Here is a 27,871-nt window from a genome sequence, read left to right as displayed (position 1 = left end):
AAGGAAAGGCAAAATGGGCAACATCCAGGGAAACCGGCATGGGTGTGCCAGAGCCATCCCCCAGCGGGGTCAAGAAGAAGGCACTCTGGATTCCTCCCACAAGGAGCCGCAGCACCCAGGGGTCGAGCGCATTTTAAGACTCGGCCGTGCAGGCACGTAGCACTGAGCTTCTGACCAGTCACTGAACTCCCAGGCTCTCAGGAGGACAGTGGTGGTGCAGTATAAGCCATGTTGCACTCGCAGCTTAGGTAGAGTGAGTCACTCTTATTCTTGAAGGAAAGTCTTGTATTACCAAAGGAAACTTGGACTAGCTGCGTTCCCAGATACCGGCCAAGAGACAAGTGTGTACCAGGCCCTTGTAAGGATAGCACCCCCACACCTGCTACATCAACTCTGCTGCACTCTGAAGAGTTTTGTAAAAACAGTGAAAGAAGAATTAACCCCCGTTTTATACAGTATTTTCTAGACGGCAGGAGAGAAGGGAGCACTTGCCAACTCATTTTTGGAGGCCAGGATTACCTCGAAACCAAGGCCATATAGGTAGTGTAACAGAAAACTATAGATGAAGATTTCTCATGATCTTAGACATGAAAACCTTCCATAAATTACTAGAAAACTGGCTCCAAAAATGTACTTATCAGGATTTATAGATCATGGTCAATGGGACTTAATTTAGTTATGCAAAGCTGGTTCAGTGTTTGGAAATCAACCAATGTGATCCACCAAATCATAGCAGAATTCCATATGATCTCCTCAGTATAGGAAAAGCATTGGACAAAATTCAGCCTCCTTTAATAATAAATAGCAATAATAATAATAATAAAAACTTCTACCAAGTCAGGAATAGAACTATATATATTCAACTCAATAAAAAGCCTTGACACACAACCTATGGCTAACATGGAACATATGGCTTTCCCTGTAAGTTCAGAAAAGGCAAAGATGTCTGCTTCCATTGCTATCATTCAACATCACACTGGAGTGTGAGCCATAGGAATAGGACAAGACAAAGGAGGAAAGGGGCTGTGTTCATCAGCTTTGCTACTAGAATGAACTACCCGAGGCAGGCCAGCTGTGTTTACAGAAGAGGTTTGCTTAGCTGTCAGCTCTGGAGATGTCAGATCTAGGAGCTTCACCTGGTGGCGGTCTTCGTCCTGGCAGAGTTCCCAGAGCATCCACAAGGCAGGAACTGGGAGAGTGCACGTGTGGTCTCTCTCCGCTCCTCACAAAGCTCCAGGGCTCAGCCATGGGCTCCACCCTCATTTGCCAAGGGTCTCGCCTCTGAACAGAATAATCTGGTGAAGTTTCTACCCTTAAGAATTTTGGAGATTAAACTCCTGTGAGAGTTTGGGTGTTGAGGTGGGGCAATTCATAGCAAGGGATAGAAATGGAACAGAAGACATCGTCTCCATTTGCAAACGGTATCCTTGTATAGAAAATTCCAGGTTAACTACAAAAACAAAATTCCTAAAATAAGTGGATTCAGCAAGAGATAAGAACAGTGCACAAAAATCAGTCACATTTCTGTTTTCTGGCAAGGAACACGTGTGGAAGCACAGTATCATTTGTGATAACTTTGTAGATTTATTTATTTTATTTGAAAGGCAGAGTTGCAGAGAGAGAGCGGTAGAGACAGAGGTCTTCCAACAAATCTTCTCCATTTGGCTGCAATGGCTGGGCCTGGGTCAGGCTAACGCCAGGAGCCAGGAGCTTCTTCCAGGTCTTCCATGTGGGTGAGTGCAGGGGCCCAAGCAGTTGAGCCATCTTTCGCTGCTTTCCCAGGTGCAGTAACAGGGAGCTAGATCAGAAGTGGAGCAGTTGGGACTGGAACTGGTGCCCATTATTGGATGCTGATATAATGGGTACTGGCTTAACCTGCTGTGCCACAACACCAGTCCCTACAATCATTCCTAAGACAAGAGAATGCTAGGTACAATTTTTTCAAAATGTGTAGAATTTATAGGCTGCGAATTTAAAAATACTAATGAAGCAAGAAAACATATTCATAGGTTGAAAGACTAGATACAGTAGGGATATGAATTCTACACATTGATCTACAATTTTAACAGAGTCTCCATCAAGATTAACAATGTAAATTTCCACATAAATAAAAAAGCTTATTTAACATTTATATGGAAAGGGGCGGGCCCTAGAATAAGTAAAACAATTCTGACAAAGAAGCATAAGAAAGGGATAGGCGTGGGTGTCTCACTCTATAGCTATGAGAATCAAGATTGTGTGGTATTCACCCTACACAAAAACTCTCCAAACTCAGTAGTCCAGACCACACAATCCAATTGGAAAATGAGCACAAGACATGAAGAGAGAGTTTTGTCCAGGAGAAGATACAGAGAGAAAATAGGTACAGCAGAATGTCCCACACCAGCAGCCGTAGGCACGGGGAGTGCTTCACAAAGATGCACGGCAGTTGCATTTAATAATCAAATCTTGAATCAGCCCAGGTGCACTTCCACAGGTGAACAGTTAGACATACAAACTGTGGAGCACTAGTCACGACACAAAGGAATGAGCCATCCACTCACACGGCAGCTTGCATGGACTTGAATCGTCAGGGGATTGTGCTGAGTAAAACAACGAAACAAAAAACCCACTAACCCCGAGAAGCAAGGCACTGCATTATTTCATTTACATGACGTTGTAACTGACAGAATTTTAGAAGTGCAGGAGAGATTAGTGATTGTCAGAGCTTGGGCGGAGATGGGGACGTGGGAAGTTGTAAGTGATGATCAAAGGGCAGTAGGAGGATCCAGGCGGTGTTGGGGCCGCTCAGTATCTTGAGTGTGATGGTGGATTCAGGAGTCTCCAAGTGACAAAACTGTAGAGCTAAACGCACTCACACACACACACACACACAATCGTAAGTAAACTGGGAAATCCACATGAGATCAGTGCATTGCATCCTGGTTGGTATACAAGTGTATTTTTAAAAAATCATGGATATTTTATTATAAGAAAAGTTTATTTTGGTGCAAAAGTTTTTGAAATATGTGCATATGAGGGACCTTCAAAACTTTAAGGGGAGATTCATACTGTTGAAACACTGCAGAAATTCCACAGTTTTTGTACAGTGAAATAAACTTTTCTTTTAAATCCACTTTTCCACAAATTTTTTTAAATTCCCTTATATTACAGTTTTGAAAAATATTGGTAAATCTAGATAACGTCTACATGGGGTCTTTTGGATACTGATTAATAATAAAGTAAGTGTTGATTAGTAACAATAATCTCTACTGATGATTTCTTTTTATTGATGAATTTGTTTATTTGAAATGCAGAGTTAGATAGGGTGAGGGAGAGACAGAGAGAGAGAGAGAGAGAGAGAGAGAGAGAGAGACCGAGTCAGGCCAAAGCCAGGAGCCTGGAACTCCATCCTGGTCTCCCATGTGGGTGGCAGGGGTCCAGATACTGGGGTCGCCTTCCACTGCTTTCCCAGGCACATGAGCAAGGAGCTGGATTGGCAGTGGAGCAGTCAGGACTTGAACCGGTGCCCGTATGGGATGTGGGCACCACAGGCAGTGGCTCAACCCACTGTGACACGGTGCTGGCCCCCTGGTTGTTTCTTACAATTATCTCAATAAGATTTTAATTTTAAAAGGAACGTCTAGTCCTTCCTACTCAGGATTTGGGTAGCCCTCACAGAGTGCTGCCTGGTCAAGGACAGGGAATGCCCTCTGCCCTGCCTGTGTCACATTGGAGGTGCGTCCTGGTGGTTCTTCAGAGGTTACTGGGGAGCACCTTGCTCCTGCCCAGCTCCATCCCAGCTGGTTCCCTGATCTAGGTGAATTTCTGTTTCTTTTCAAAAGCAAATGAAACACAGTTTCTCCTCATTTGGCACATGCCCCATTATTACTGCCTTCTCTATCTTCACGGAAGGAGAAACTAAACAGTTTAATAAGTTGGTGTGGAATGTACCAGAACATTTCAGGAACTGAGCCCTCTGGCTCTGACAGATGTCAGTAGGGCACCCCCTAGTGGCTGTCTGGCTGGTGTGCAGCTTCCCACAAGGCTGCAGTCTGAGCGAACTGTGGGAGGTCCAGATAACAAGTAATTTAGCCCCCTTTGCAATGAAGGTGCCATTGCAGTCAGGACACAGCAGGGTGGAGCAGCTGGGGACACTCGAGGCACAGATATCCTTGACTGAGTTTGTCTGCAGCATCTGGGCTCTTGGAGCTCCTGTGGCACCTGTCTGACCTGAGTCCCAGCGCGCAGCTCCTTCGTCAGACAACAGTGTGGGGACTAGGAACAGTGCACTGTGGAGACCAGGGGAGGGGGCTGCTTCATCCCCCTACTTGGAGAAGAACAGCAATGCGCTCACTGGACAGACGGCAGAGTTGACTGTGTCTGGGACAATGCGTTGGGGAGGACCTGGTAGGTGGCAGCTGGGTGAAATGGGAAGACCTGCTTCAGCTCAAAGGGCAAATCAAGGACTCTGGTTCGGAAAAGAACTGCTACTATCTTCTGTCCCCGAAAATCATTCAGGTGCCTCTGAAGAGCCTCATCATTCTCTGTCTGTACCTGGTGCATTCTGGGACGGTCATCCCCAGGATGCTATTTTGGCCGCAGAAAGACAGATGGACCTAGCAAAGGACACAGAGGTGATGTTGTCAGAAGGGAGCCTGTGAGTCACTCCAGTGTCCTCGGGGACACTTGGGAGCGTTCTGACGAAGGGACTCCCCCGGGCCGGTGTTCTCTAACAGCTTTGGCAATGGCTGGCTGCATCTGCTGGTGCGTGTGTGGGCTCCAGCTTGGCATTATTACGCTGAGTGAATCAGAATTAGTGCACTACACATCTGAAGCAGAGATCAAATAGTTCAGGAACTCCAGTGCAGAAGTGTTCTGGAATCACACCTCTAAAGGGAAGCCCTCGGTGGGAGCCATGTTCTACCAAGTGCAAGAAGCATCAGCCATGGTCACTGCCACGAGCATCTTCCAGTGGAGTTGACAAGGTTCCTCGTGTACAAGAGGAAAGAGAACCAGAGGCACAGGGAGGCAGAAAGGCTATGCTTCTGCCACAGCCAGCGAGCACTGTTGGGGTGGACGAGGGAGGGATCCCTCATACAGAATGGCCAGGGAGGGAGGCACAGCACAGTGCTATGGGATACAAAGGAAATGTGAAATCAAGAGGGGATGGAGCCATTCAGATGAGAAATGTTTCAGCAGAAGTGCGAGGGCAGTGGATTAGCTGGGAACCACATTGGCTGTACGTGTCGGAAGCTCCGTGTGCTAGCTTAATCCAATTGGTCCAATTGGAAGATTGTTTCTCCCTTATAACCCAGGACTGTATGGTGGTTCCATGATGCTGTCAAGACCCTTGAGTGCCTTCCGTCTTTCTGCTCACTCTCTTGGATATGTGGCTTTGGCCCTAAAAGGTTCACGATTCCAGAATGGCCGTCACTCCAGCTTACATGGGCATGGGAGGACAGCGGGCAGAGGTACAACCCAGTGACCTTCAAAACTCCTCTGTAGAAGCAGCACCTGGAGACTTCTGTGTTGTCACAGAAATGTGTTACATGCTCCCCAACCTGCAATAGCTAGACAGTGCCCCCCAGAACAAAACTGGATGGACGGTTGGCACAGGCAGGAATAGGCCAGCAGGTGGGAAGGTTAAAGTTTGAATGAAGCAGAGATCTGTGCATGGTTTAGTTAACTGTTAATCACTTGCCAATTTCTATTTTTTTTAATTTTTTTAAAATTAAAAAAAATTTTTTTAAATATTTTGACAGGCAGAGTGGACAGTGAGAGAGAGAGACAGAGAGAAAGGTCTTCCTTTTTGCCATTAGTTCACCCTCCAATGGCCGCCGCGGCTGGTGCGCTGCGGCCGGCGCACCGCGCTGATCCGAAGCCAGGAGCCAGGTGCTTTATCCAAGCACTTGGGCCATCCTCCACTGCACTCCCTGGCCACAACAGAGAGCTGGCCTGGAAGAGGGGCAACCGGGACAGAATCTGGTGCCCCGACCAGGACTAGAACCTGGTGTGCCGGTGCCGCAAGGCGGAGGATTAGCCTAGTGAGCCGCGGCGCCGGCCAATTTCTTTTTCATTACAGTAAGAAGCTGGTTCATAGCATTTGGAGTGCGCCCAGTTGATCAGAGGCTTGGTATGGCTACCACTGCACCCTGGCCCTTACCTTTCTGGGGTCAGCAGAGGTCTGTCTTGAAGGGACCTTTGCAGGCTGCAGCAGCTTTGGGTGCTGTCTGTCCTTCACAGTCCCCTGTGTTTTGGGCAATGATTGGACCATATCCTGACAGCCTGTGTGGCCCCAGTTTACAAAGGCTGGGAGCTCAGCCTCCCACAGTATTTGCATATCTCACCTCTTCAGATGCTTCTGAGAACTTTAGATGCTCTTATGGATAAGCATTCCCATGGTCTCCGCTCTTCCCCGACCAGGCTGCACCTGCAGGCTGTCTTGTAAGTGGTCAGCACGTTGTCACCCATCACTGCTTGGCTGGGTGCAGTAGCTTCTGTTTCTGTGATGGCTGCCAGGATCGCACGGTGGTACAGTCTACACTGGTGATCCACTGTGGGGGCAATGACACCGCTCTTTTCAGTCCCATCTACAGCCCTGTAGCCAGGACTCGTGTGTGCTCACTTAGTGGTTTGGGAGACACTTTTACCTTCTACCCCCAATCATAACGCCCTCTGATGCCCAAGGTTTTTACCTTGAGCTCGCTCCTGGCAAACCTGGCTCCTTTCTCCTGTAGAGTTAGTCTGCTTCTGAGAAAGCATTTGGTGAGTCTGGAATACAGACCTCAACCTTTGCAGGGTGTAGGGGAAGGCTGTAGGTCACATTGACACCTCTGGTTCACAGAAAAGCTAAATACTTTTAAAACTAATCTCTCCTCGGCCGGTGCCATGGCTCAATAGGCGAATCCTCTGCCTGCGGTGCCGACACCCCGGGTTCTAGTCCCGGTTGGGGCACCTGATTCTGTCCCGGTTGCCCCTCTTCCAGGCCAGCTCTCTGCTGTGGCCCGGGAAGGCAGTGGAGGATGGCCCAAGTGCTTGGGCCCTGCACCCCATGGGAGACCAGGAGAAGCACCTGGCTCCTGGCTTCGGATCAGCGTGGTGCACCGGCCGCAGCAGCCATTGGAGGGTGAACCAACGGCAAAAGGAAGACCTTTCTCTCTGTCTCTCTTTCTCACTGTCCAGTCTGCCTGTCCAAAAAAAAAAAAAAAAAAAAAAACAACAACCAAACAACCAAAAAAAAACCAAAAAAAACTAATCTCTTCTCTCACTCAGTAACTATTGGTTGGTTGATTCTAGGTGTAGTCCTTGTATTAGGTGCACAACGGGATGCTAAGATAAATAAACGTGCTCATTGGCCTCAAAAAGCTAATGGATTAGGATCATTGTCTTTTCCACCTGGACTTTCTCATCTCTCCCTTGGGTTTCCCAGGGACTGCAGGGAGCTTGTGGTGTTGGATTTCCAAGTTCCTTATTTATCCCCAAGTAGGCACTCTTTGCTTTTCCCAAGCTCAAGAACTTGGAATAGTCACACCTGCTCTCTTTTCTTCACCTCTCACATCAGATCCATCCTCAAATCCTGAGTTTTTCCTTTTTTATTTTGAACTGTGTCCTTCTCATCCAAACCTCCATTTCTCTAATTAGAAATTTCACAGTTGAATAATCACATTAAAACCTAGTTGGTGGGGACAGCATTGTGGCATAGCAGTTTAAGCTGCCACCTGCGATGCTGGTATCCCATATGGACACTGGTGCAAGTCCTGGCTGCTCACTTCTGATCTAGGTCCCTGCTAACGCACCTGGGAAAGCAGGGGAGGATGGCCCAAGTGCTGGGACCCCTGCACCCACATGAGAGCCAGAATAAGCTCCTGGCTCCTGGCTTCAGCTTGGCTCAGCTGTGGCCATTACAGCCATTTGGGGAGTGAACCAGAAGATGGAAGATCATTGCCCTTCTCCCTCTCCTTCTCCCTCCCCCTCCCCTCCCCCTCCCCCTCTCGCTCTCCCTCTCCCTCTCCCTCTGTAGAAACTCCTACTCCATCTGTGCCCACCTGCTGGTCTGCTGTGTGTTACCTGCTCTTTCCTGTGCTTTCCTATGTGCTGATCCTCATCTGGTCCATCTCCCCTTTGCCGCACTAATTCTCACCCTCTGGCTTGGACTAAGCCTGGCTTGAAGCACATTCCTGTGATTCCTCCAACTCAGTGACTTCTCCAGTCTCCTTCCTTCCTGGGCCTCGGCACACATACAAGACTGGAATATTAGTACACACTTGTGGCGCTGTGGCTTTACAGAGTTATTTAACTTCGCTTGTTCCTGACTATTCTTTCTTGTCTTGGGGAAATTCAGTGCATCTCCCATTTACTTTCAGTCTCATGATGTAGTATGTGGCTCAACACACGGAACCCAGCGGGCTTCAAGTCCATGCTACCGACCAATCAATGGGAGTATCTGACTCCGTCTACACTTTGCGACTCCTTTCGCTCAGCTTCCTTTGTGCGTTAGCTCAGTGAGCTAGAACGTGATGGCTCTTTGGTTGAGGATTCAGTTCCCCCAAGGGCAAGATAATGACACAGAGCAAAGACCTGTTATGTGGCCACCTGATGTGCGTCCCTCTCTGTCGTGCACTAAATATTTACGTTCCTCCACCCCGCCCCCAACCACCACCACCAAAATGTGTATATTGAGATCTCCGTTGGCAGTGTGGTGGTACCAGGGGCCTCTGGGAGATGGTGACTGGATCATGAGGGAGGCGCTCCCAGGCGTGGGGCTGGCCCCCTACAACAGGGATCCCAGAGAGCTCTTTCACTCCCATTCTGCTGCACAAGGGTGGGGAATGAAGTCTTCAGTCTGCCACCTGGAAGGGAGCCGTGGACAGAGCTCAGCCATGTTGACATCCTGATCTCAGGCTTCCAGACTGCAGGACTGTGAGAAGTGAACTTCTGGGGCTTAAGGAACCTGGGCTCCACAGCTTTGTTACAGTGCTCCAGCGGACTGAGACACCCTGAGCACCTGAAGGCTGGTCCTCTGAGCAGCCCAGTGTTGATGGAGTACGTGGAACTCAACCCAAACTCATTGCTGTTATTAGAATCATGGTTTTAACATGCTGGGTTATGGATTTATGATTCTTAAGTACCAGTACTAAAAACATACGGTACGTGAAACAATACAGAAGAACATCCTATCAGGACAGGAAGGGTTATGACTTAGTAACACATTCTTGCCAAAATCTCTCAACATTTCTAGCAGGGGTGGGGAGCAGCCAGCCCATGGGCTGTCTGAGGCCTGCAGAACCATTTGGTCTGGCCCTGCCAAGGCCGCTGCAGGCAGGACTGGAAACCCTGTACATCTACAGCAGGCTCATTTGTAAGCTAATTTTAAGGCCCATGAATGGGGTTGTAAATTCCAACTGGCCCTTGGCTGAATAAGATTTTCCCACTCCTGGCTTATAGCAATAAAGTTGATTTCTCAACCATGTAACGTCCACTAAGTGATGGGCAGTTCTTTGGGCCACTTTCTGCCACGTGATAACTGTCACCCAAGGGATTCCCACCGTCTGCGACTCTCCTCTACACACAGTCTCTATTCCCAGCAGTCACCTTGGCTGGCAGAGATGGGCAGAGGACCAGCATGTGGGGACTGCAAGTCACTCCTTCGCGGACTGGAAGCTAGGACAAGTCCCAAGACCCCGCTTCACTCTAATGGGGGATGTTTGGGAAGCAGGAAATGTCTGTCTGTCCATAAGCAATTCAGCTTCAAAAGAGCTAAGCCAGACTTCAACCTCAGTATGCGCGACAGACTCAAACAACACACTCCATATCTCCTTCCAGTGTGATATTTGTAACCACAGTTGCCCATCCCAAGCGTAGCTGGCTCATAGGAACTTACAGTAAAGAACACCGGCCAAGAGAATCATGCTTAGTCCTTGCTCCTGCAGCTCTCCCTCCCATGAATCAACCCCGCCACTCAGCGCTGCCAGGCATAGCTTTGGTCTGACAGTAACGACGTTGCCTCCTCGCCATCACCGTAAATGTGTGTGTATGACCAAGGCCCTGGGAGAAGTCCGAGACTTTTAGGGGGCAGAGGTTTTCCTCGTTTATGAAGTGAAAAACGTACTGAAGTTTAGAAACAGGAATTTGTAAATAAGCTTTGTAGTGTATATATACTATCTGTTGAATGTGGTGTGGAAGAATGCAGGTGCATTATTAAACCAAGTGAGATAAGTACACTGGAATGATGTAATTCCCCAGAGCTTGTCACCCCAAATTCTCAGCACCCCTTCTTCCACTTCCTCTGGACTCCCACTCTTAACTGTTTAGCTGTCTCTTTGTGGACAAACCTTCCAACCTATACGTAACCACTTCACTACTGCCTGCCCCTCCTACTTTAAGTTTATGTAGTCAACTCCTACTATGGGGGATGAAGAATTCCATCTCCGATTCACCTCTATCTCATACTCTCTCCTACTTGTCTCATCATCCCAATAAGATTCCCTGTAGATTTTGGTACATTAATATTCATAATCTATATTATCAGGACCACAGACACGTTGTTCACAGATGAACCAAGGAGTTCACTGTGATTACATTTCCCTTATTATGCAATATTTTATTTTTTCCAGAGTTTGTAATTGACTTATTTTTAAATTTTTTATTGCTCTTATAGCTCTCTGTGTCATTATCAGTTATCCACTCCCACTCTCTTATAGCTTCTCCTCTCAGTACATTCAATTACCTTTACCCAGTGCATCTTCCAGGAGGTCTTTGTAGAAGATGCTGCGCCAGTCTCCTTCTCACCATCAGGGCCGGAAGCTTGCAGACTGCGCCGTGACGATCCTGTCCCAGCTGGGTTCCACTCGGAGGCACTCACAGCGGTAGGCAGCGTTAGGAGATGGGAGAGGATAGAGGCCATGATGTTTGCAGCAGGTCTCTTGCGTGTATCTGTGTCTGCAGCTCAGGGACAGGAGCTGTGAATGCTGGCTTCTGCAGCCGTGAGAACAACACACGTTAACAAGAGCAGCTGCTCTAGTGTAGCTGGTAATGACCACGAACTCCTGGAGCTGCGGAACAGCTGTGCAGAGTCACAGTGGCAAGTGGTTTGGGAGCCTTCAGGCGGTGGGACAACTTTCTGCAGTGCAGGATTTCTGGAAATTCCACCTTGCCCTTCCACGTTAGTAACAGTTTGGTAACCTAATCCGCCCACATTCAGTCTTCACTTCGATAGCCCTAGCTTGGTTTGTTATTTTCTTTGGAAACTGGTGGATAGAGCCGTGGCCGGACTTGCTGTCCCAAAACCTTGTAATACGAGATCAAGAAACAAAGCTGGTGCCTGGGGCAGGCATCTGGTGCAGCAGTTAAGAGTTTGGGACTCCCACCTCCCATGTCAGAATGCCTGGTTCGAGTCCCAGCTCCTCCACTTCTGATCCAGCTTCCTGCTAATGTGCACCCTAGGCGATGATGGCTCAAGTGCTTGGGTTCCTGCTACACAAGGGGGGACCTGGATTGAGTTCCAGGCTCCCAGCTTCAGCCTGGCCCAGGCCTGGCTGCTGCAGGCATTTAGGGGGTGGGCCACAGATGGAAGATCTCTTTATCCATCTTCCTCCCTCCCTCCCTCCTTCTCTCTCTCCCTTCCTCTTGCTCTTTGGACTTTGAAAATGCAATAAAGAGAAATATATAACATTTATAGTGAAATGCCCAGCTAGGTAATAAATCTCTTAATCAACATTCAAATAAAGATATAGCATGAGCCACATTAAAAACTCTCCTAGCTGTCCATTCTAAAGAGGTTAAAAAAAAAGTAAAATTGATTTTAGGAATATATTTAGCCCAGTATCTCCAACACGTTAGAACTTCAACATATGATCAATGAAACACAATAATTAATGACTTGCTGTTCTTTTTCAAACTAAATCTTTGAAATCTTATGTGTAGTTTAGACTCACAGCTTTAAAATATTTTTGTTTATGTGGTTTCATTCCATATTGTAAAGATGAGAGAGGGGGGAGAGAGAGAGAGAGACTTCCATCCGCTGGTTCCCCAAATGGCTGCAGTGGCCAGGGCTGGGGCAGCTGAAGCCAGGAGCCTGGAATTCCAGCTGGGTCTCCCACATGGGTGTGGTTCACACGCACAGCACATCTCATCCAACCAGCTACACGTGAGTTTTAGCCGCTGTGTGTGGCTAAGGCTTCTGCGTGGGACGGCACAGTTTGCACCCGGGGATGGGGTGGCGCCTTCGCCGTCCCCTACCTTACAAAAAGGTAGCGACCTCAGGGTTCTGAACTCCGACAGGGATGTGTCCTTATGGGGTTGCCAAGGTCCCTGCACTGCAAGTCCAGAGGTAGGGGCCAGAGAGCTGTGTCCGCCCCACCAGTGCCATCTTACTTTAATGCGCTGTTGTCACGTCGTGAGATTGGTCAAGATCTTTAAACAGAAGACCTCACGTTATCACTTTGCACTGAGTCCCTCAAATTATGTCGCTGATTTTGCCTCTGGGTTAGCTTTTGTGGCTTCCTTCCCTCCCTCCCTTCCTTTCATCTTCCTTCTCTATTGTCTATTTTTTATTTATTTTTTTACCTTTTTGTTCTACTTTCTGGGAGTCTTCCATAAATATTTATTCTAACTCTTCCTTTGAGTCTTTCATTGCTGCTATCGTACTGTTTTAATTTCCAAGAGATCTTTTCCATCCTCTGAATATTTATTTTCTGGGGCATCTTTTTCCCATGCGTGCAGTCTTTTTGATTCGTTCTTCTGAGAATGTTAACGATAGCTTCTTGGAGTTTCCTTATGCTTCTGGCATCTTTCGCTTTCGAGTTTCTTTTGTTTTGTTTGGGTTCAGTATTTTATGTCAGAGGCAAAAGCAGATGCGTTCGGCTTGGAAGAGACAAAGATCTTTTTTTCCCCCTGTAGTAAGAGAAAATGAAAAAGATAGGCAAGGATAATTCAAACATGTTAAGGGAAAAAGACTCAATGTTGAGGAAGTTCTCGTGCAGAGAGCTGCATCTCCGGAAAACAGAGCTTGTCTCTCAGATTGTACAGTAAAGGCAAGAAGGAGACACTTGAAACGCCTGCAGTGCAGGTCTCAAATGTAGAGAACACGGAGCTGCACTGGCTCACCTGGACTCCAGCAGCCTGGGTGAGCAGCTGGCCCAACAGGCACGGCCCGGGGACTCTCCTCACCATTCCTGGCTGCACGGGGTGCAGGTTGGCCAGATCTGGCAAGCTAAGGGTCAAAGGACGGAGAGACAGCTGAGGGGCCAGCAGGTGCTAGAGGGAGCCCTGGTGAGATGACCAATCCCAAGCCTGGACAGGAAAGGGGGTAACGGGTCTAGGGGAGACCTTAGCAAGGCTTGGTGTCCCCAGACTTTTTCAGGCTGCTCTTCAGCTAGGGAGGCGAAACAATGCCACAGCAGGAACCAGAGCTGGAGGGGACCAGAGGAGGTCAGGTCACCAGCCGGAGTCAGGCTGTGAATAAACAGATTGTTTCGATCTGCAGTATTGCCTCCAGCTTCAACGTAGCTCTAGAAAAGATGGCAAGGAGGGAAATGTGTGTTACCGCAAAGCTACAGCGTTGGACCTGTGATAAACCCTCAGTCTGATGGCTGACAAAGAGGGAGGGGTATCAAACCCAGTAACACCCCGGGCTGCGGCACAGCCCTCTCCAAGGGACAAACCAGGACCATTACATCACTGTGCCCGGTGTGGCGCGCGCCGCGGCCGCGACCACCAGATGGTGCTGTTGGCCTAAAATCGGAACGTCTCCGCCTCGCCGGCTTGGGGAAGCCTGACCTGAATCTGCAACTTCTCGAATCACCACGTTCGATTCAAAAGCAAAACAGCAGAAAAATGTTGCGCATCCCAGCGATGCGTCTCCCGGCACCGAGTGGCCCCTAGGCAAGTCATCGCTGCTTATGGAAAGTCTGATTTCGAGATAATGACTCCAGAACGCGGAGAGACAGCGCGCAGACGCGCTCGGTCCCCGACGGTGAGATTTGCTGCAGCCGCAGCCGCAACCTCAGCGGCGCGGAGGGGGCGAGCTCCGGGGACCCACGCAGCGGCTGTCTGACCAGTGCCCAGATGGCAGGGGCCGCGCAGGCCTCCAGAAACCTCCAGTTCGGTCGCATTTCTCCATCTCGGGCCATGCCACCCTCCCTCGCCACCCCAGCTTCGGGACTGCCGCGCCTCCTGGCCCCAGCCGCGCCCCCGCAGCCCGAGTGGCCGTGCGCTCCGGCTGCGCCATGGCCACTGGAGCTGGTGGCAAAGGAAAAAGGGCTAAGGAGAGGCCCTGCGGGTCCAGGGTAGGCTTCCCTTTGGTATTTTTGGGAATAGCCCGGCTTTGTACCTGGCCAAGCCCCCGCGCGTCTGGGGCTGTGCGTGCGCTCTTGGGTAGCTGGACACAGTGGAGCTGGAGGTGCCAGCTGATTGGGGCCGGGGTCTGCTGACTCTCAGGGATGCACCCTAAAAGGCTTTATGGAGCCCAAAAGTTTCTGGGGCCCCTAGCGGCCCCCTGTAGCCCCCTTGTCCCTGTCTTCGTTTCTGCAGGTGCCTGGTTCAGGTTGCACCTTGCTCGGCCTCGCCTCTTGGGCTGCAGCTGCTCTGAGGCCACCTGGCTCCTGCCGGGGTCACCTGCTCCGGTCAGGCTAATCAACATTTCATCGCGCCAGCCCCCTTGCTGTGGAGGGGGAGTTGGCTTCTGGAGGCATTAAGGGCCTGTGCACGGGGCAGGCCCTCCCTCCACTGCCTCACTGCTGACCGGGAGGGACACTCGGGTTTCTGTCTTTGGCCTTGTTTGACCGCCAGGCGCGGGGCAGGTGGAGGCAGGCGCCTGCCCACTGTGAGCGCATCTCTAGGGAGCCGGTCTGAGCTCAGCCAAGAGCTGAAGCCACTTCTCTGCCCCAGGGGCTTGCGGAGGGAGGGTGAACCCTGGAGTGACAGCGGGCGAAGGCGGCCTGGGGGCTCCGGGAGACGAGGTGGCAGCAGGTGGGAGAAGGGAGTCAGAAGCAGGTGGCCAGAGAGAGGCCAGGGGAGGGGGCCGCCATGGAGCTTGGGTGGGGAAGTGCCACCCCCACCAAATGCCTGGAGCCCGTGTTCTCTTAAAGGGCCCCCTCCCAGGATATAAAAGCTTAAAATACCCAGGCCATAGGGGACATCAGTGTCCAGAGAAAAAATCCCTGTGCTTGGGGGGTGGGTTGCAGAGTGGTTCTCTCCAAGTCTCCCCGTGTGGGTATTTTTACATGGTTGTGCATCAGAAATACACGTGTGGACACACATGCATAGTTTTGTTAAAAATGTTATCTTCAGGGATTTTAAAGTATGATTTTTCATTGCAAAAAAAAAAAGTAGTACATGTTGTGAGTCTTTGGAAAATAAGGAAATATATGTAAATCAAGTTTTCAGAAGTCACCCAGATTCCCAATACAGGATAATCTGTTTGCTGTGTTATAATGTATTTTCTATGCATGATGAATTTCACTGAGATCATATACTATCAAATTTTAAACATAGTCAACAGAGATTTTTAAAATAAAATTTTTAAAGATTTATTTTGTTTAGAGTTAGAGTTAGAGTTAGAGAGAGCAAGAGCGAGCGAGCCCGAGCCAGCTATTGTTCACTGGTTCACTCTCCAAAGGGCCACAACAGCCAGGGCTGAGGCCAGGAGCCTGGAGCTCCCTGCGGGTCTCCCGCGTGCTCAGGGGCCACACATTTGGGCCATCTGCTGCTGCTTTCCCCGCAGTGTTAGCAGGGAGCTGAATGAGACGTGGAGCAGAGCGGGGTCGTGGCCGGTGGCTGTGCCACCATGCTGGCCCCTGCGCGTGGTCTTCACGAACTCTGATGGAGGGGATGCTGTGTACGGAAGTCTTCTTAGCTGCAGAGTGGGAAGCCTCCCACGGCTTTCGAGTGGTCCCCTGAGCTCTGCGCCCACCCCCAGCCCCTCTGGAGGGGTGCAGGGCCTCAGGAGCCCTGAAGTCCCCTCTCTGCGCCTCTTCCCAAGGACCTCTGCAGGCACCGCCTGCTGGCCCAGCGCCTTCTTTCTGGTGTCTTGGTCAGAACGCGGATTGATATTTTTTTTTTGGCAGTCAGAGTGGACAGTGAGAGAGAGAGACAGAGAGAAAGGTCTTCCTTTTTTCCATTGGTTCACCCCCCAATGGCCGCTGTGGCCCGTGCACCGCGCTGATCCGAAGCCAGGAGCCAGTGCTTCCTCCATGTCTCCCATGCGGGTGCAGGGCCCAAGCACTTGGGCCATTCTCCACTGCACTCCTGGGCCACAGCAGAGAGGTGGCCTGGAAGAGGGGCAACCGGGACCGAATCCAGCACCCCGACCGGGACTAGAACCCGGGGTACCAGCGCCGCAGGTGGAGGATTAGCCTGGTGAGCCGCGGTGCTGGCCGATTGATTGAATTTTAACACCTGTTACGAAGGGACATGTGCGGGACTCATGGTCGAGTTTGCCTCCGAAACACGAGGGACCGGAAGAACCTGGAGCATCAGCCACAGGGCGTTGAGGAGAAGGTGTTTGTGAACCAGACGCCTGCTCTCCATCAAAGCGTCTTTCGCATTCGAAGCCAACAGAAAGTCGTTTTCATTAGCTGAGAACATGGCAGCAGGGGCAGTTCCTGGGGGGAGAAATGGCTCCCAGGGGATTTCTGTTCCTGGCTGGGAGGGAGGAGTTTGTATCAGATCAGCACTGTGCTGAAGAACAGGGAAAGACTAAATAAATAAATTAAATTAATGTAAAACAGCAGCCAGGAGCATCAGAGAGCGATCCCACGTGGCTGCATTGGACGGGACAAGATGTTAGCGTCACACGGTGGTGAGCTCTGTCCCAGCTGTCCTTGTCCCCGGCGAGCCTCTGCTGATTCCTGCCTTGTCCTGGGCTGTGGCGGTTCAGGGCTTGCCACAGTCAAAACAAGCCGAGTGCGGATATGAAGATGGAGCCAAAGGAGCCCAGAAGAATTCGCGGAGGCTCCAAGCCACTTCTCCTCCAGCGGGTTCCTCATCTCCAGGCTGTGGAAGGGAGGAGGGAGATTGCCAGGGAAACAAACGGGAGAAGCGAGGCCAAGGTGCTGGCACGCTTGTGGTGCTGGGGGCGGGGGGGGTAGAACTTTCCATTCAGGCCGTTGAGGAGGGGTCCTGTGCACCCCTCATGTTGTCACAGGAGACCCTGGAGGTCAAGCCACAGGAACAGGACAAACACAGGAGAGGGGTCATCCCACAGCACGCCCCGCGGGCTCGGGCTCAGCCGGCCTTCATTCCTGCTGGGTGCGCGCACGCTGCCCCCGGCTGCACTGCCTGTTGCTCCCATGCCCAAGGGGAAAATAGCACAGCTCAAAGCCACACAACGTGTTGCATCAGTCCACAGTCACCAGGCAGGAAATCTGGAGGGTGGGAGACACGGTGGGGGTGAGGGTAGGGGTGGGGTGGGACGGAGGGAAGGGAGGCTTGCTGCTGCGTCGAGGGAGTGAGCAGAGGCTGCTCCTCCGTGGGCCCAGGGGGGTCCATCTGGGAGGGACAGCTGGCCCAAGGCCATATGAAGACCTCGCCCGGGAGATCTGTCGAGAGGAGGTCATGGGTTCTGAATGCGAGTCTCCCCGGGGTCCTGCAGGTGCACCAAAAGCTGAACGGAAGGAGGCAGCTCAAACGGGAAAAACGGGCCATGATCCAGTTTGGAAGGCAGCTTGACCTTTTTTCTTAATGAAAAGCCAAGTCTGCTCTTCGCATGCCTTCCAATGATCAGACTGCTCTCTGGTTACTTAAAGGAGGTGGGAGCTTATGTCCGCACACAGACTGGAACGTAGATGCTCACAGCAGCTTTATCCACAGCTGTTGAAACTTAGAAGCCACCAAGAGGTCCCTCCGCTCAGGAGGCCACTGGTACCTTCAGGCGAGGGGGCGTTAGTTGGTGGTGCAGGGAGCCCCCAGGGCAGGGGAAGAGCTGGAGGCAGCTTCACTGCAGGGTTGTAAGTGAGAGAAACCCATTGGAAGAGGCCCCGTCATGCACAGCTCCCACTCCGTGAGAGCTGGAGGGAGGCAAAACCATAGTGAAAGGCAGCGAAAAGCCCAGTGATTGTCAGGGGTCAGGGGGATGGGGTGGGGCACAGGGGACTTTGGGTGGTGGGACTGCCGTGAGTAAGGCTGTAGCAGTGGACGTGTGTTGCCCCGTCTCTCCAGGCCCACGGAGCGAACAGCGCCGAGGGTGAACCTTGGTAGAAACGGTGGACTCTAGGTGATGATGAACAGTGTAGCTCGTCAGTTGTAATGGGGCTGCTGATTAAGGGGGTCCACTGGGGGTGGCGGCGGGAAGGTTAGGCTAGTGCTGCACTTGATATTGAATTTTGTGTGTGAACCTACAACTGCTCTGCAAAAAAAGCCTCAAAAAATAAAGGCATCATCCCTTGCTTCAGGAGTGGCCATGGAAAATCTGAAAAAATTGCTCAAGTACTCGTAAAACTGTCTCTGAGGAAAAGCAGTGGCCACCCCGAATCCCCTAAGCCCGGCTCTCACCTGGGAGGGGTCAGGGATTGCAGGTGGCCAGCTGTGACGGGAGGAGAACCTGTGGGAGGGAGAACGAGGGAGGAGGGCAGGGAGACGAGGCTCAGCTTGCCCTCTGCAGACGGCTGGTGGAGAGGAGGCTTGGCGTTCAATCAAAGGGCTGTAGCTATTGTCAGGCACTGGATATTTTAGTTCCTGAATTGTGACTGTGTTTGCAGCTGAGAGTGACAGTTGGACCTGAGAGTGAGCTGAAATATTGTGACAAGTGTTCATCCAAGGCCTGCAGGCACCTTGCAGAAACAAACATAAGTCATCCCTGTAGGAAAACACTCCGCCGCGAGTCCCTGGGAATTCCCTTGGTTTACGTTTGATTACATATAAACCGAAAAATTACCATAAGACATAGCCCGTGACAATCACCTGAGCTAGACATCTAGACCAGCAGTGACCCTAGATCTTAGACTTCTTAGATACAGAATAGGACGTTGGAAATTTTTAAGGAAATAGAAAATAAGGGGCTGGTGTTGTGACATGGTGGGTTAAGCCGTCGTCTGCAGGCATCCCATATGAGTCCTGGTTTGAGTCCTGGCTGCTCCACTTCCTATCCAGCTCCCTGCTAAAGTGGGACATGTGCATTGCATTTCCGGCTCCTGGCTTTGGCCCGGCCCAGCCCTGGCTGCCTTGGGCATTTGGGGAGTAAACCGGTGGCTGGGAACTCTCTGTCTCTGCCTCCCAAATAAAATAAAAAAATAAATAAAAATTGTAAAGGGAGGTAGAGAAAGTTTAGCTAACAGTTTGACATAATGGGTTTCCTTTGGGCTTTGTGCTTGGCTTTGGTAAGTGAAGAACACTTCATTTTCTGCAAAGTATATGTCGCATTTGCAAAAATGCAGTATTTTTTTATTTAAAAAGATTTATTTTATTTATTTGAAAGACAGAGTTACAGAGAGAGGTAGAGGCAGAGAGAGAGGTCAATGGCTGGAGATGTGCCCATCTGAAACCAGGAGCCAGGAGCTTCTAGGTCTCCCACGTGGGTGCAGGGGCCCAAGGCCATAGCAGAGAGCTGGACAGGAAATGGAGCAGCCGGGACTAGAACTGGTACCCATATGAGATGCCGGCACTTCAGGCCAGGGCTTTAACCCACTGTGCCACAGAGCCGCCCCCCCCCCCCCCATTCAGTAGTCTTAAAAGCAAGTTATAAAAACGTCAAAGGATGTCTCTGAGAGAGACATAGCATAAAATTATACTGAAAACATTAAGCTGAAGATAAAAAAGTAATTTGAGGAAACTCTGAGTGACTACCTGAGAAAAGAAGAAAGGTAGAAGTTGATGAATTTAGTGAAGTTAGGCAACTTAAATTAGGAGAAAAACGAAAATGGATTGAGCCCAAGAAAGTAACAGGAATGAAAAAAAAAAAAAAGAGAGAGAAAAGGAGAAGTGAATGAAATGGTAAACAAAAGTGGGGACAGCGCCGTGGCTCACTGGGTTAATCCTCCGCCTGCGGCTCCAGCATCCCATATGGGCGCCGGGTTCTAGTCCCAGTTGTTCTTCTTCCAGTCCAGCTCTCTGCTGTGGCCCAGGAAGGCAGTGGAGGATGGCCCAAGTGCTTGGGCCCTGCACCCACCTGGGAGACCAGGAAGAAGCACCTGGCTCCTGGCTTCGGATCAGCACAGCGTGCTGGCTGTAGCGGCCATTTGGGGGGTGAACCAGCAGATGGAAGACCTCTCTCTCTCTCTCTCTGCCTCTGCCTCTCAAATAAATAAATAAATATTTAAGAAAAGAGAAATTTATGTAAGAAATTTGATACTAGTAATTAGACAATTTAGACAAATTACAAATTCCTATGAATATTTAACAAAAACTAGATAAAGGAGAAATGGATAGTATAAGCAGTCCTACCCATATAATTCATGCATTTGTTGCATTATTATGATTGGAATGAATGCTAATTTTAACCATTGTTAATTCTAAATGTATGGGGAAGAGCAAAGACCTAAAAATAAAGATCTTTTTATAGAAGAAAAGAAAACCAAACATATTATAAAAAGAGCAGGTGAGGAGCCTGCCTTGTAAAACATTAAGATTTAGTATAAAACTATGACATTATTTTAATATGGTGTTGGCCAGATCCACAGATAGAAAGCCCACTGGAACAGAACTGAGAGCCAGTGGAGGGAGACTTGTCTAGAGGGGAAGGACTGCACTGTCCAGTTAGGGGTGTGGGAGTAATTTGTTATTTACATGGAAAAGCTACAATTGGATTGTCTCACCAGATGATACTCCAAAATCAATTCTACATCTATTACAGACACTTAGGAAAAAAAAATCAGAGAAACCTCATTAACTTTTTGCAAGAGAGAGAATTTCTTAAACAAGACATAAATAAAAATAATAAAGGAAGAAGATGAAAACTTTTTTAAGAAGATTTTATTCATTTATTTGAGTTACAGACAGACAGAAGGAGATAAAGGGAGAAAGGTCTTCCATCTGCTGATTCACTCCCCAAATGGCTGCAATGACCAGAGCTGAGCCGATCCGAAGCCAGGAGCCAAGAGCTTCTTCTGGGTCTCCCACGTGGGTGCAGGGGTCCAAGGACTTGGGCCATCTTCTACTGTTTTCCCAGGCCATAGCAGAGAGCTGGATCGGAAGAGGAGCAGCCGGGACTTGAACCAGAGCCCATACTGAGATGCTGCAGGCAGAGGTTAGCCCACTACATCACAGGGCCAACTCCAAGGATGATATCTTTAGAGGATGTATTTAGTCACGGGGAAATAGACAGATAGGGCCAGCTCATACTGAGTCTCCTTAGGCTAGAGAAGGGGACTTTGTCATCACGCTTTAGTGTCTTGGAATGACAGCGTTATCTAATTTGTATTTTAGAAACTCACGTTGGCTGCTCTGTGGGTACTAGAGTGTAGGAAGAGGAGCGGAAGACTGACAGCAGTAAGGAGACCGTTAGGAGCAGTCAGGTGGTGAGGTCATAGAACTTGAACCAGGGTGGCTGTGGTGGAGACAGGAGGAAATGAACTCCTGGTAGAGCAGGTGCAGCCATCACTGAGTGAACCAAACTAAAGACAACGCAGAGACCCGGACCCGAGTGACTCGGCAGCGGGGTGGGTTTTACAGAAATGCAGAGTCTCGGGAGGGAAGCGTGAGTGTACTTCAAAAAGAATTTGGAAAATGGAAGTAAAAGGTAAAAATAACAAATATGAACTTGTTATTCAGTGTTAGTTCCCTCAAGTTCATCAGACTTTTATAAGACATGATACCAGTCCATTTCAAATTTAGCCATGGAAATTGAACCATGTCAATGCAGTATTTCTTTGCATCATTAGCTGAAGAAAAAAAGGTCTTTAGGATCAGGGAACAAAAATAAGTAAAAAGGACGTTAAGGTGGATGCCTAACCATCTCCCATTGAAACTCACAAAGAGCTGTCTGTCTTTGGTGCAAGGAATGAGCAGCTGCACTGTGTGGTGAAAGACTCTTTGTGAAGTGTTGAGCTAAAACGTTGACTGATGTTCCCAAAACACCCTCCAAACGACCAAGGATTATCGTCCTTTGGTCCAGTATCTATTCAAGTCCAGGCACCTCCACCTCTGATCCAGCTCCCTGCTAATGCACTTTGGGAGGCAGCAGAGGATGGCTCAAGTGTTCGGGAGACCCAGGTGGAGCCCTGGACTCCTGGCTTTGTCCTGGCATACTCCTGGGTATTGTGGGCAATCAGGGAATGAACCAGGGGATGGGAGATCTCTCTCTCTCTCTCTCTCTTGCTTGCTCTGCTTTTCAAGTAGATGAAATATAAAATAAACATTTAAAACACGTGATTTATTTGCAAGTGAATAAAGTTAAAACAAGGTATTTTTTGATGCAGAGGAAGCATTAGTTGTATTTATGTTTTTTGTTATCCATGGAGGTTTTTTTTACGTATGTTTTTCACTACAGGATGATAGGAACTATCTAGAATCAATGAGGAGTGGAATACAAGCTTTAATGTTGTGATGCACATTAGTTAACAAAAGCAGTTGAAAATAATTCTGGTCATGGTCTTGAGATATCCTCTTAGGAATGAAAACATTTGGTGAAAAAGATGTGCAATTTTCAGGCTTTTGGTTCTTATTTCCAAATTGACTACCAGAAAAGCTTCCCTCATGCCTCCAGCCATGAAACAGTAGGCATTTCCATTGGAAAGAAAAGCTCATAGAAAATGTGTATTATGCAAAAACTATACACAGATTGCAGATTTTTTGCACAAAAATAAGCTTATCTTTTCATTCTATTTTTTTAATTCCTAATTTTTTGAAGTCTCCTGTATGTTGTGTGTATCCTAATTTGCTGAAGTGTGGGAATTGCATTTCGCCATTGTGCTAATCTGCCTTTTTTTGGGTAGAGGTCTTTACTTCATGAATATTCTCAATAGCCATCCTGTAATTCTGGTTCCACTCTCTGGCCACTCCCATTTCTGCAGGCAGCTCTCACCATTTCCCCACTGGTGGATCAGCAGTTCTGTCCACCAGTTATTATGCGAAATAGCTTCCAGAAAAGAGTGCCCGGTGCTGAACGTGTTCCAGGCTGCCATGTCCCTCCTAAAATTTGTTGTCAGAATCGATCATCAGACCCCATGTGTGGTCACGCCAGCTGTTACGTGTGCCAAGCAGTAAGGTGGTTCAATTATAATGCATTTTTCTTATGAGAATCCATTAGTGTACAGTTCCCTTTGAGTTTCTATTGAATCTTGCAATGATTTAGAGTGAATTTAGAGTAGTTTTTGACTAAAGAACTGTTTTTTAAAATTGTATTTTAAATGACATTTTTCTCCTCGACCTGTCTAATGCTGTTCTAAGACCGCAGTGTGGAATTATTTATTCCTTGGACTTTGGACTCTGTGTAGCACTGGGCTGCGGTAGGTATTTTAGCAGCCACCTCATCCATTGCATCCTACAGGGCTGATGGTTAATGGAGTCTTTCAATGCAGAGTGATTGAGTGGCTGGATTGGATTCTGAGTGATTCAGTTCAGCCAATAAACATCTGGGAAAGGGAGAGAAAGGATCTTGTCATGTTTCTCTGATTGCGCCTCTGGTTCCTCAAAGATGTATTAGTACCGCTGTTGTTTTACACTCCATGGGAACTAATGATCTCTGCTCATTCATTTTATTACCTGCAAAACCTAAGGAAGGAGATGGTGGACTTGTGAAATATTGTGAGAGAGGGTAAATATTGCATGTTGACCCGGAGTCCAACTCACACATTTCGTCCATTTTATCCCATGCGTTCTAAGACATGAGGGCTGTGATGACCATGAAGAGACTTCAGAGAATGAGTGAGTGTGAGAACCAAGGCTGGACGGTTGCTTGAGTGTTATTGCTGGAGCTGGGTGACGGGATATAGACTATCAGGCCCAGAGGGGGATGGTGGGGAGGCAGGGATCATAAACAGAGTCAAAGACCGTTGACTAAACTGGGCACTGAATTTGACTCTGAGGACTGAGGTTTTAAGAGCTGGAACACAAACAGAAGAGAGAGCATGCTGGGTCCACCAGGGTTTCACAGAGAGGGGCACGGAAAATGTCCCTATCGGTGGACATCCGTTCTCTATGCTGTATGATCGTGGCCTCTTCCCTCTTAGAAGTATTTAATCGCCTGCTGGTTTTGTGATTTGATGAGATGATTTCTAATAGGTATGATCTAGAGTGAACTAAATCCAACTATCTCTAGGATGGGGGGTGGAGGACTGAGCATAGAAATGGAGAATTGCAATCTTATTTAGCCATAGGATTCAAACTCACCAAGTTCGGTGGGATTACTCTTATCTATGATTTATACTCAAAGTAATCCTGTAATACTATGACACAGTTAAAAAAAAAAAAACAATTCATTTTCCAGTGAAAGAACTTGATGCAAATGGTTATTTGCAGATACAAGAACTTAAAAATTCTATTTTTAGCTTTCCAGTAAATGCTACCTCCAACTATGTCCTTTGCCTAGAATTTCCATGACATTGTTGAACTTTTGCATTACAAGTGTCTTCTGCCCGCTTGTATAATTATCTAATTGACACTGATATTTTCAACTCTTATTTACGCACATAATGTCTTACCCACAAAGCTCAGTCACTTTGTTCAGCAAAACTGCTAATTTATTTTTTTAGAATTTGGATTTTGAGACATCAACTTTCTTCACTGGCTGTGGAGTCCAAAAAAGAAGAGTGGCACTTATATCAGTTCAGTGACTTCCCTCAATTTTGCAAATTCATAGATTTAAAATGTGCTACATGTGAGAGAACTAAATACGGAATGGAAGGGAAACATGAAAAGGAAGCTCAGGTAATTGCCACAGTCCCCGAGACCCACATCTCTGGGGAGAAGCTTTCGTAACACTCTGTGCTTGGAAATGCATGTCCTGGTGTTGGGGTTGCCAGAACATTCTTTTAAAAGGAGCTAGCTTCCCTGCTGAACAGGGGCGTGAATTTTTCATGGACTTATACTGAGAAGAGGAGCATGAAAAAGGATGAGAGAGCCGGAGGAAAATAGTGCTGAAACACAACAAAAGGAGCCCCTCTCAGGTTGTGGGGACGGAAATGGAGGCTGTTGATGAAACTTTGCTTGTTAGCCAGGACAGAAGTTAAATATGGGACAATTTCATGCAATTAACTCTTTGCTGTGAATTTCCTGGGAAAGGAAAGGGAGAGGGTGCCAAGCGGAGCCCATTTGGAATCAGACTGGGGATTTGGAGGCTGTAAAGATAACACCACCACTCTGCAGGTGCTGAGACAGAGCTACGTGATCCAGGAGAGGTGCCTGCCATGACCCCAGGGTAAGTCATTGGCCCCCTGGACATCACATCTTCTACCTGTTAAATGAGGCGATCTTAAGGTTTTCCCTATTATAAAATTATCTGAATCTACATAAAATTTTAGCACACACAGTAGTTTATTTTTTACACCAAATTTGGATTTTCAAAAGAATTATACTAGCATTAACTTTTTTTCTTTCTGTCTCCTGATCTTTGAGCCTAAGTAACAAAACTGACTTTTTTTTCCCCTGAGCATCTTGGTAGTTATGTACCTGGAGTCAGCATTTGGGCACAAATAACCTCCCACTTTGTCCAGCATTATTTACTGTTGATAAGCTGCCACTCAATCTACACATAAATGAAAGCCAAAGTCACATTCATTCCTTTTTTTAAAGATGTATTTATTACTTGAAAGGCAGAGTTACACACACACACACACAGGGGGGAGATAGTGGTTGGGGGGGGAGGTCTTCCATCCACTGGTTCACTCGCCAAATGGCCACAATGGCTGAAGCTGAGCTGATCCAAAGCCAGGAGCCAGGAGCTTCATCCAGGTCTCCCACATGGGTGCAGGGGCCCAAGCACTTGGGCCATCTTCTACTGCTTTCCCAGGCCATAGCAGAGAGCTGGATTGGAAGTGGAGCAGCCAGGACTTGAACTGGCATCATTTTGGGATACCAGCACTGCAGGCGGTGGCTTTACCTGCTACTCCACAGCGCCGGCCCTCAGTCACATTGGTTCTTTCTATCAGCAGGTTTTACTTTAATTTTCTGGACCTCAGACACACAAAGTTGGGCTGACCAGACCCTGTGTTCAGGGTAAGTGAGGGTCACTTGCCATACTACTGGGGGTTGCAGTGGGGAACTTCCGGCGTGGTCCTCAGTGGTCCCCAACCCCCACCTTCATGCCCTTGTGGAGTGCTCTCCCCTCCGGTGTGGCTGGGCCTAGCCACTTGGTTCTAAACGTGAGGCCAGAGCTTCCACCTTGCACGCTCTCTTCCTTCTCTTTCCCTCCTCTACTCTGGGGAAACCAAGCTGCCGGGGTGTGAGCTACTCTTCAGAGACACCAGATGGCAAGCAGCTGAGGGGGGCTTCTGGCCAACAGCCGGTGAAGAACCGAGGTCCCTGGTCCCACAGTCCACGAGGGACTGCTGATAACGGAGTGCATGGGTTGGAAAGTGGTCCTCTCCCCTTGGGCCTTCAGATGAAACCACAGCCCCAACTTTGGGGCCATGGGTGAGGTTGTGGCTGAGAAGCCCCCGGCTAACTCACGCCTGGATTCCTGACCCTCCCAAACTCTGAGATAATACATTCTTGTTCTAAAGCTACCCCGTCTTGGGGTGGCTGGACGCCAGCAGGGACCAGATGCTAGCAGGGACCGGGCGCTAGCAGGGACCGGGCGCTAGCAGGGACTGGACACTAGCAGGGACTGGACAGGTGCTCAGGTTTATCTGTCCTCACCTCCCTTGCTCATTCCTCAGCTCCACTCATCTCCTTTCCATTCACTTCTTTCTTTAAATGTGCAAAATGCATACACTGTGATGTTTTTAGTATTTTTCTTCAAATATGTGTGAACTGTTGGAGAATTCATAGTTATTTTATGCATTTGCCTGCCTTACTTAGATAAAGGGCATTGTGTTATAGTCCTCATTCCATGGTGAGTTCAATCCATGTTTTTCAGACCTATAAATTTCTTATATAAATATAGTTCGTTGCTCCTGGTTATCGCTTAGTGTTTCATTCCAAGCGTCTTACTCCTCCACGTTTGAGGTGGTGGACACGGTCGGCCTCCAAGTAGAAGACGCTACTCTGATGGACACATTGCCCCTGTTCTCTTATGTATGTGCCTGCTGATAGCTGAGTTGAGATTAGTAAGTCAGTTTCCAAATCATTAAGGATGTGTTTAGTGCCTCTGCTTAAATGGGTTCAAGCACTCACCACCTGAACTGTCTCACATCGTAAGAGGTAGGGGAGGCCTGCAGCTCGGCCCACTGTCCTGCGATCCTCTGCGAGTCAGGGGTATTTTCCGCCGTGGGCGTACCACGGTGTAGCAGCTCTGATCATCCCATGCAGACACAGTCACAGTCACTGTGGAAGGGGAGGTCCATCGCTTCCCTCGTACGTCTCTGTGTTAGACGAACACTTCTGCCAGAACTCTTTAGTGATGGCCCCTTTGGTCGCATCGGCCAGCGCTTTTTGTGTGTTACAATAGAGACTGTAAAAGCAAATGCTGAGCATTTTTGGGCCCGAGAGTGGGAGGCTTCTATGTGAACAAAGAAAACTCAGAGGCTGTGCAGAGGTCTCTGTTGCATGGTGTGCACACTGTTTACACTACTGAGTGTGACAGTGAGCTGTTGTCACAATGACTCTGTGCAACAAAGCGACCTGGAACTAAATGACTCCAAACACAGTGGCTCAGGCATTCGTTCATGGGTCAGTGGGAATTTCCAGCTCAGGGCTCAGGTCTGCTCCATGCAGCACTCAGCCTCCCGAGACTGGTACGCGAGGGCGGGGCATACTCTCCTTGCCAGTGGCAGAAGCGTAGGGATCAAGCCCAAGAAGCAACCACAAGTGAGCTGAAGCCCCATCTCAGGTCACTACTCTTAATGTGCTGCTGGCTGAG

The sequence above is a fragment of the Lepus europaeus genome, chromosome 3 (genome assembly GCF_033115175.1).
Source record: "Lepus europaeus isolate LE1 chromosome 3, mLepTim1.pri, whole genome shotgun sequence".
Classification (NCBI taxonomy): domain Eukaryota; kingdom Metazoa; phylum Chordata; class Mammalia; order Lagomorpha; family Leporidae; genus Lepus; species Lepus europaeus.
The sequence above is the reverse complement of the archived record's forward strand: the minus strand, read 5'-3'. Positions refer to the sequence as shown.